Below are 10,335 nucleotides of genomic sequence, written 5' to 3' on the forward strand. Positions count from 1 at the left end.
TTGGAGGAGTATGATCTACCCCAAATTTAATCTTAATTGCTTGTATAACCAACTTCCTTAGTACGTATTACATATTAGTGTCCTTATACTATGCGTTATACCAAATTGATATTTTGTTAAACTCAAAAATAATTTCTACTACCACAACATAATAATTTTGTAAAGGGGCTCCAATTATCGGAATTTGTATCCAAACTTTATAGCCCTAAAAAGCACATTTAATTTTTTTTTTCTCACACCAAGCGTTATAACCCCCCCTTATCAAAAAAAAATGGGGTGACATAAATATAGGTATAGCTTGAAATATTACGAGCAAAAGTAAGAGAAAAGAAAGGAACCGCCAACAGGACAAACTTAGCCAGACTTAAATATTCATATTAGATTTCGTTTTCAATTTCGACCCAATGAAGTGGGAACTGTTGGATCATTTTTTTTCTCTCCCCTTATATACTACACTACTACACTCTCCCTTTATATACTGCACTTACATACATTTTCATAGCGTAATTAGCTGCTCGTAGTTCAACATTTTTTTCTCGTTCTGAAGTTGTCATGGGACGATGCTATAAGCAGCCTTGTTTTGGCTTTGGAGCCTAGGCGGTAGCCCTGGTTAAGAAACCTCCCTACAAGACGGAGGTAACTAGTTCACCCACACATTCAAAGCTTTTTCGCTCTCCACTAACACATCGACGTTTCTTGCTGTCAACGAAATGACAGCGTCATCTTAATACGACAATTTATTAATTATTCCGGGAAACATTTTAGAAAGATGAAAAACTATAATTGTGGTAAATTGTGGCAATTAAACTAAAAAACTAAAAAAGTGCCTGTGCTACGGGCTTTTAGGTGTGACGTGTGTTAGCTGTTTAGGAACTACTAAATTAACCTGGCGCATTAACTAGAGGCAGCCAAGTCCTCTTGCCACCAATTGGAATTGGAAGATTCGATTTCCAAAACTAAAAAAGGTAACGTTTTCAAGACAGTGCACAACCTAAATAAAGGTGGTATCAAAAGACGCGTGTCGAGATCCGTTTTTAGAATCTGAAAGTTGTATAGAATCGACGGGATGGCCTAGAAGGTTTCAGGTGGTCATACTAAATCGCTCCCGGGGAGTGTCCTTATCGCTACAACCAAAGCAGCATTATTTACTCTCTGCTTTTCATTCATACGTATGTGTATTTTTAAATAATAAAAAAAATTTTATATTATTCTAATATATATCATCTCTGCCGGGGTGCGATTCAGCTCAGGATATGCCAAAACAACAAGAAACCTACAATTAAATGGAGATTCACGTGTCATTTTCCAAGGATTCACCGGTAAACAAGGTACTTTCCGCAACCAACATGCTTTGGAATACGGTAAAAAATTGGTTGGATGTATTTTCCCATAAAAGGGTGGAACTACGCATCTTGGTTTGCCAGTATTTGTTTCGGTAATTTATATTGATTTGTATTGATTAAAAATTGCAATAGTAGATAATGTAATGTGAATTAAAATTAAATAGGTACCCGAAGCAAAAAATGCAACTGATCCGCATGCAATTGTTGTTTATGTGCCGCCACCGGGAGCTGCTGCTGCTATCATAGCAGTATTACAAGCACGACATTTCTTTGATTGGTTGCATAATCGAAATTGTGCCTTAACATGATATGGTTCGCGGTTAGCACGCTATGTTAAAGCAAAATAAATCTCGTCTAGTCAGGCCCGATTATCCAGGATCATCGCACCAGAAAGGGTAAGTAAATTGCCTACCATATTAAATATATAAACAACATGTATGAATTTGTTAGTGATAATTTGTCATGCTTTTGTTGATAATCAACTGAAGACGGCAAATACCAAAGAGTTCGAAGTTCATGTAAATACCAATTGATTTCTTTAAATAGCGTTTGGAGAACAAAACCCATATGTATGTATGCATACAGCTGCATAGAGAGGGAGGGATTAATTAATTATGATTAGTAGATTTATAGGATTTTTATTATTTTCCCTGCGTCGCCGTTGCCATTACATTGCGTTAAGAGAGGACATCAACACCTTACCCACAACCAGTTAAAATTTTAGTAAATTTTTTCTCTTTTCATAACTGATTCAAAACGTGGGAAGTTATATATGTAGCATTCCATGGAGAATGGTAAATTTTAGCAGACTTTCGCATTGCGGTCATTATTAACATTCAATCCCTAGAAGGTTCAATGTAGTCATATCAATAGGTCCGGAGATGGTCGGGTTAGTACCTCAATGGTGCTTGTTACCGGAAAGTAGATAGATAATTTATTGAGGATTGCACAGTGACTTGCACATCTCCTTCACAGCACCTCATCGTAGCCGACTTCTTTGATGAACCCTAGCAGAGTTCTTGGCTTGAGGGAGTAAATGTGGGAATGCACTGGCCATGGTGAGCCCATAAACTTAGCCCTACGTTTTGAGATTGCTTCGTATTCTTGGAGGATATAGTCCGCCGTCTGCTGATCGATCACAAAATCGGAATGTGTTACTCGATAGTATGCCCACTTTCTGCATACGGCTGCTCAGCCTATAATGCCCTGTAAGAAAGCTCTTGGGATTCTTCGGTGATCTTTCGATAGGTCTATTATTGCCCTGTAGCGACTTGTGCTATAACTTCCTAACAGTAACTTAGATTGTCTCAAACCTGGCGTATTGCTCCAGTGTTCTTCTCTCTTCCCCCCCCCCCCCCCCCCCCCCCCCTTCTCCTAATAAATGTCCCTGTGAGCCAACTGACAGGAACGGCTCGGGATCGATAGGTCATGTAGTTCCTGCCTCTCCTTCCGGGTTGTCCGCCTGCTCTTGTAGCAGTGCTTCGCCCCATCCAATAGGTGCGACAGATCACAAATTGTCATCAATGTCTTCTAACGGGAGTCCAAGGAAACACAAAGTTTCAACAGGGGTGGACCATAATGAGAGGAGTGTTAGAGGCGTTGATTCCACAATACAGCTAAAGAGATGGTTGGTGTCATGTGGGGACACGTTGCAAGCGGGGCATACATTTTGTATGTCGGGGTTGATTCTGGATAGGTAAGAATTTAACCTGTTACAGTATCCATAACGAAGTTAAGCAAGAGTGACACGCGTTTCCCTGGGGAGTATGCGTTCCTCTTCCACAAGTTTTGGATAATTTTCGTTAAGCACTGGATTCACCGGGCAATTCCCGGCATAAAGGTCCGACGCCTGTTTATGGAGTTCACCAAGGACCTGCTTGTGTTTTTTCACTTCATACGGCTGGGTTCTCAGGTGCCGTATTTCCTCAAAATGCTTGCGGAGATGACTCCTTAAGCCCCTAGGCGGTGCTGGTTCATCAATCAGATGTCTGTTGGGATGCCCAGGTTTCTGGGTATTCAACAGGAACTGTTTGGTCAGCATCACATTTCTCTCCCTGATGGGGAGTATTCTCGCCTCATTATGCAGATGGTGTTCTGGGGTCATAAGAAGACAGCCCGTGGCGATTCTGAGAGCAATATTTTGGCAGGCCTGTAGTTTCTTCCAGTGGGTGATTTTTAGGCTTGGCGACCATATGGGTGACGCGTAGCACGTAATCGGCTGGCTAATTGCTTTGTATGTAGTCATGAGCGTTTCTTTATCTTTTCCCCAAGTACTGCCAGCGAGGGATTTGAGTATTTTGTTACGGCTCTGAATTCTCGGAACAATTGCGGCTGCGTGCTCACCAAAATTTAGACCCTGATCAAACGTCACACCCAAGATTTTGGGGTGTAGGACAGTCGGTAGCGTAGTGCCATCGACGTGGATGTTCAAAATGGTCGATATTTGTGGCGTCCATGTTGTAAATAAGGTCGCGGAAGATTTAGTCGGTGATAATGCCAGGTTTTGCGAGGCGAAAAAACTGGAGAGATCAGGGAGGTAGCCGTTTATTTTATTGCATAGCGCATCGATCTTTGGGCCTGGGCCTGTGGCCATTATTGTGCAGTCATCGGCGTAGGAAACGATTGTGACTCCTTCCGGTGGTGAAGGTAGCTTAGATATGTAGAAATTAAACAAAAGTGGGGATAGGACACCACCCTGTGGCACCCCTTGTTGAATTCTCCTTGGTTTTGATGCTTCGTTTCTAAATTGCACCGATGCCTGCCGACGACCCAGATAATTTGCGGTCCACCTTTTAAGACATGGGGGAAGGGTAGACCCTTCCAGGTCCTGCAGTAACGAGCCATGGTTGACCGTATCGAAAGCTTTTCATAGGTCTAGCGCTACGAGTACTGTTCTATGGTGGGGGTATTGATTTAAACCGCAATTTATCTGGGTGCTAATGGCATTTAGCGCGGTGGTAGTGCTATGGAGTTTTCTGAAGCCATGCTGATGAGGGGCTAGCTGCAAATTTGCTTGGAAATAGGGGAGCAAAATGGCTTCAAGCGTCTTTGCCACTGGCGATAGGAGAGATATCGAACGATACGACTCACCTATGTTAGCTGGTTTCCCAGACTTTAGTAGCGGGACCACCTTGGCCATTTTCCATTTCTCAGGTATGACAAAGGTGGAAAGAGACAGATTGAAGACATGCGCTAAATATTTGAAACCCTCTTTCCCTAGGCTTTTAAGCATCGGCATGGCTATGCAGTCTGGGCCCACTGCTTTGGAGGGTTTAGCACGACCAATGGCGTCCTCACCCTCTTTAGTGGTGATGGTGATTGGTGACGCGCTGAATTTGTGTTTATGTGCGTGTCTATTGGCTCTCCGTCTATCTTTGTCGACCGTAGGATGCATTATATATTGTCGGCAGAAAGCGCTCGCGCATTTTTTCGCGTCCGACAGCACTTTGTCGCCAAAGGCGATGGAAACTTTGTCTTTGTGCTTAGTCGGATTCGATAGGGACTTTACGGTGGACCAAAGTTTACCCACACCGGTAGAGAGGTTACAACCTCTTAGGTGCTCCTCCCATTTCGCCCGCTTGTGTTCATCCACAAGCAATCTGATGCGATGGTTTATATCCCTTATTTGGGGGTCGCCTGGATCAAGCTGTCTTATAAGGTCACGTTCTCTCGCTAAGTTTGCGGCCTCCGCCGGGAAGTGGGGCCGCATTTCGGGAATTCTCCCGGCGGGAATGAAATGGGCCGAGGCGGATTTAATGACCTTACGGAAGGCACGCTCCCCTTGGCGGGCATCAGTCGGGATAGGGAGGGCAGCAAAGCGGCTGTCTGTAAAGGATTTATATTCTTCCCACTTTCCTTTTTTGAAGTTTATGAAAGTGCGTTTTTCAGTGACGATGAAGTCGGCGGTACGCTCAAGCGAAATAAGTATGGGCAGGTGGTCGGATGCCAATGTTACCATCGGCTGCCAGTTGACGCAGTTTACGAGTTCTGCGCTCACGATAGAGATATCTGGGGAGCTGTGACAGCTTCCTACCATACGTGTGGGGGCGTCTCCGCTTATTGTGCAGAACGTCGTTTCTTCTATTTGATCCGCCAACATCTCACCCCTACTGTCACGTAGGATAATGCGATTGTTGCCAGTGAGTAAGGCCCTGATATTAGGGCGGTATCCACTGGGGCAACAGATGGCAGGAGGGATGTTGATGTTGATGATTTCTAGGTTTGCATCGCATGACCGGACAGATAGGCCTTGACGTTCTAAGACATTGTCCCTGCGGTCGATGCCAGGCTCAAATATATAATATTGCACAGAGTGGTGTATGATAAACGCGAGACCGCCTCCATTTCTGCTCTCGCGGTCTTTCCTGTGGACGTTATACCCAGAGCAGGTCTGCAATGCAGATCTTGCTGTGAGTTTAGTCTCTTGAATCGCAGCAATGCGGATGTTGTGCCGCTTCATGAAATCGACTATCTCCGTGATCTTCCCAGTTAGTCCATTACAGTTTAACTGCAGGATTCTGAAGTGCATAAGGGGAGACGTCGCCACTCTGGGGGTAAGTGACGGGTGACTACGCCTGGGTTGTGGAAGGCCAGGACGCAATTGCTGTTGTGGCCCTGGGACTGGGCGTCCTTGGGCAAGCATTGGGGTACCCGGATGATTTGGGTTTGCGACCTGGCAACATGGCGCGATGAAACCCGTCGGGGGGTTGCCGTCGCGGAGACCAGAACATCTGGGAAAGTGGCACCACCCAAGGCAGGAACTGCATTGGGCGGATGTCGCAAACCTATATATTCTGTGCTGGCAGACGGTGCAAACGGAGGTAGGGACTAAGAGTCTGTTTCCCTGACCTGCACGATTGCTGCCGGAAAAGAGGGGTTAGGGGGTCAGAATATACCCGCGGTAGGTATGCCTGTCGTAAGAGGCGACTAAAATACCAGATTCAAGGGGCTGTGTAGCGCAACCCTTCAGGTTGCCAGCGCAATATATAGCTTCTCCAAACCTAATTGTCAACCTCACCTATCCGCGGCGAATCCTGTTTCACTAACAGACGAGGCTCTGGCGACCCCAAGCTCCTCAAGGAACTTGGGGGTGGGGAGGGAGGGATGGCCTGAAGGTTTAACGTGGCCACATAAATCGTTCCCAAGATGGTCGGGCTAGCACTTTAATGATGCTGTGTTACCGGAGCGTACCGGATCTGTATCCGGCAAAGGACCATCACATCGATAACACTCCCCAAAGCCTTCGGGGAGCAACCTTATCGCTACAACAACAACAACAACAACAAGGGGGGGGGGGGGGGGGGAGGGGGGCAGAGACTGATGCTCAGCATTGCTACCAACTCTACTACGAAGGTAGTAGTTATGAGTGGTATCAGCTGTTTGAATTGTTGGCGCAGTGGGGCGCGAGCAGCAGCGGGTACTTGTTGTGGCTTGCTGAGCAGCGGGGCTGCTGGAAGGTAGTGGGGGGGGGGGGGGGGGGCGCTAAGGCGTAGACTACGGGACGCCCTTGGGCTTGAACAGCAAAGAGCCCAGAAAGATTTATAAAAGTTACGTGGACGTCGGGTTTTGGGATCAAGCCCAGAACAACCTGTCCGATGCAACCATCCCTTGCACGAGACACACTGAACAGAGTATGACCGTCCTAAAAAGATTCTTTTCCGGCAGATGCAGCAAAACCATTTCTCAGGACCGGGGTCAGGAGACGGACCCGGATTGGATTCGATGCCTTCCCGGAGTAAGAGAATATGGAGCAGTCTTGCTGCAAGGAGCTGCTGGGAGGATGACAATTTGTGGGAGGGACGAAACAAATTAGATGGGGTCACACTGAAATGACAGTCCTTGGTCGGGAAAAATCCCGAGTCGCTCCGGTACATAGAACCGACTGCCTTGGGAAGCGCATGACAAAGTCATATCAATTCGTTCCCGGGTTACTCGGGGAAAGCAGTTTTAGCAGTACTTTGCCCGTTGCAATTTGCACATCCATTCAAAGAACTTCGCATAATGGATTAAACAGTCATCTGCATTTATTCGTTTTTGTTTTTGTAGCACGCCTAATTTACTATCTATTACCCCAACATCTATCAATTATCCCTTGTTATAATCTTCTGGTACCCCCGCTACCGGAAGATGTCTTGGCATGATGGAGGTTGACTTGAATTTACTTTACAGGTCCTGATTGTGGTTATCTGAAATCCCCTTGAGTATCTTGTATTTATTAAGCACTTCCGGTTATATTAAAAACTTATTATCTATCCTTACTGATATTTGTTTCTTTTTCATTATAGGTAATTCGATTTGACGATGTGGGCATAGCAATATTCCAGCTGTGGCTGTAAGAAGAGCGTACATTTGCTCAAACTACAAGAAAACTGCGACAACTGTCCCTCGGCCTTTTTAGTATCACATATAGGGCCCTACCACGCATATGATGGGAAAGGGTCAAGTTCAAAGGCTCAACATCACCTGCAAATCGACTTTGATAGCACGAAATGGGGCTGCATATATTCCGGTATTATATGTACAACACTCATATCTATGCAAACCAACACCACCCGCGCAGGAAAAATTGAGCACCATCAGTGTGAGCTTCGAAACTCAAAATGGTTTCAGAAAGGGCACGACTACGAATGAGTTTATGTCTATACATATGTAGTTTGTACATATAAATATGCACATATGTAAGGTTTACTAGAGAATTAAGGAAATTATTTGTAAAACCCATTGTATACATAATTTATTCATAATTAAATATTATTTAAACAAAAGGGACGCGTTTCATTCATATAAAAAGCGAATTGACCGAAGGTAACCGGTACGGGTAACCGATAGGCCAGTTACCCGTGTTGTTGTTGTTGCATATGTTTTGGTTAGCGATAACGAAAACATACCTAATGAAGTAACTTAAAAATGTAAATAACATCGAGCGAGAAGGAATGTCGAAAACACAATAGGTAAGAGCGAGAAAGCGAGTCACACGTACACTATTTTGAGAGAGCGCATGCGATACCTTTTTCACGACAGCAATGTAAAAGTCATTAAGCGATAATTGGTGACCAAGTTATTGGTAACGATTAAGTAATCGATTAGGTAACGGGTACCTGTCTTGTAGGGCTGTACTATCAAAAATTTGTTTTGTAGCATACATACGCTAATAATAGTGAAATTTGAATAAACTTTGTAAATAAAATGGGAATGCTGGTGTTCTGGCTCATTTAGAAGGCACGTAGGGTTACCAGGTAAGGGGCCACCGAAATTTAGGTGCGTCGGTGGCCATGGTTTTTGAGGGTGGGACAAAAGCACCGGGCGTCGCAACACCACCCGCGGCGCCCCCCATATATATTCGGCCCTTTTGTTCATTATACTCAGTTGAGCAGAGCTCACAGAGTATATTAAGTTTGATTAGATAACGGTTGGTTGTACATATATAAAGGAATCGAGATAGATATAGACTTCCATATATCAAAATAATCAGGATCGAAAAAAAATTTGATTGAGCCATGTCCGTCCGTCCGTCCGTCCGTCCGTCCCTCCGTTAACACGATAACTTGAGTAAATTTTGAGGTATCTTGATGAAATTTGGTATGTACGTTCCTGAGCACTCATCTCAGATCGCTATTTAAAATGAACGATATCGGACTATAACCACGCCCACTTTTTCGATATCGAAAATTTCGAAAAACCGAAAAAGTGCGATAATTCATTACAAAAGACCGATAAAGCGACGAAACTTGGTAGATGAGTTGAGCTTATGACGCAAAATAGAAAATTAGTAAAATTTCGGACAATGGGCGTGGCACCGCCCACTTTTAAAAGAAAGTAATTTAAAACTTTTGCAAGCTGTAATTTGGCAGTCGTTGAAGATATCATGATGAAATTTGGCAGGAACGTTACTCTTATTACTATATGTACGCTTAATAAAAATTAGCAAAATCGGAGAAGGACCACGCCCACTTTAAAAAAAATTTTTTTTTTAAGTAAAATTTTAACAAAAAATTTAATATCTCTAAGTAAATTATGTCAAGATTCAACTCCAGTAATGATATGGTGCAACAAAATACAAAAATAAAAGAAAATTGAAAAATGGGCGTGGCTCCGCCCTTTTTCATTTAATTTGTCTAGGATACTTTTAACGCCATAAGTCGAACAAAAATTAACCAATCCTTTTGAAATTTGGTAGGGGCATAGATTTTATGGCGCTAACTGTTTTCTGTGAAAATGGGCGAAATCGGTTGATGTCACGCCCAGTTTTTATACGCAGTCGTCCGTCTGTCCTTCCGCATGGCCGTTAACACGTTAACTTGAGCAAAAATCGATATATCTTTACTAAACTCAGTTCACGTACTTATCTGAACTCACTTTATCTTGGTATGAAAAATGAACGAAATCCGACTATGACCACGCCCACTTTTTCGATATCGAAAATTACGAAAAATTAAAAAAATGCCATAATTCTATACCAAATACGAAAAGAGGGATGAAATATGGTAAGGTAATTGGATTGTTTTATTGACGCGAAATATAACTTTAGAAAAAACTTTATAAAATGGTTGTGACACCTACCATATTAAGTAGAAGAAAATGAAAAAGTTCTGCAGGGCGAAATAAAAAACCCTTAAAATCTTGGCAGGTATTACATATATAAATAAATTAGCGGTATCCAACAGATGATGTTCTGGGTCACCCTGGTCCACATTTTGGTCGATATCTGGAAAACGCCTTCACATATACAACTACCACCACTCCCTTTTAAAGCTCTCATTAATACCTTTAATTTGATACCCATATCGTACAAACTCATTCTAGAGTCACCCCTGGTCCACCTTTATGGCGATATTTCGAAAAGGCGAACACCTATAGAACGAAGGCCCACCCCTTTTAAAAATACTCATTAACACCTTTCATTTGATACCCATATCGTACAAACAAAGTCTATAGTCACCCCTGGTCCAGAAAGGCCCACTCCCTCTTAAAATACTCATTAACCCCTTTCGTT

General features: G+C 43.5%; 1 long non-coding RNA gene across 3 annotated transcripts; it reads left to right on the top strand.

The window, feature by feature from the left end:
- The first annotated feature begins 555 nt into the window (after positions 1-555).
- On the top strand, positions 556-8,068 carry LOC137246501 (uncharacterized). 3 transcript variants are annotated; one of them, XR_010951520.1, is made up of 5 exons: positions 556-1,169; positions 1,246-1,435; positions 1,508-1,738; positions 7,628-7,851; positions 7,903-8,068. It is a non-coding gene; the product is annotated as an uncharacterized lncRNA (long non-coding RNA). The 3 variants fall into 3 exon arrangements; XR_010951519.1 differs by lacking the exon at positions 7,903-8,068 and having other exon boundaries at positions 557-1,169; positions 7,628-7,885; XR_010951521.1 differs by lacking the exon at positions 7,903-8,068 and having other exon boundaries at positions 560-965; positions 7,628-7,885.
- Positions 8,069-10,335: the final 2,267 nt, after the last annotated feature.

Source organism: Eurosta solidaginis, chromosome 3, assembly GCF_040869045.1.
Source record: "Eurosta solidaginis isolate ZX-2024a chromosome 3, ASM4086904v1, whole genome shotgun sequence".
Lineage (NCBI taxonomy): Eukaryota > Metazoa > Arthropoda > Insecta > Diptera > Tephritidae > Eurosta > Eurosta solidaginis.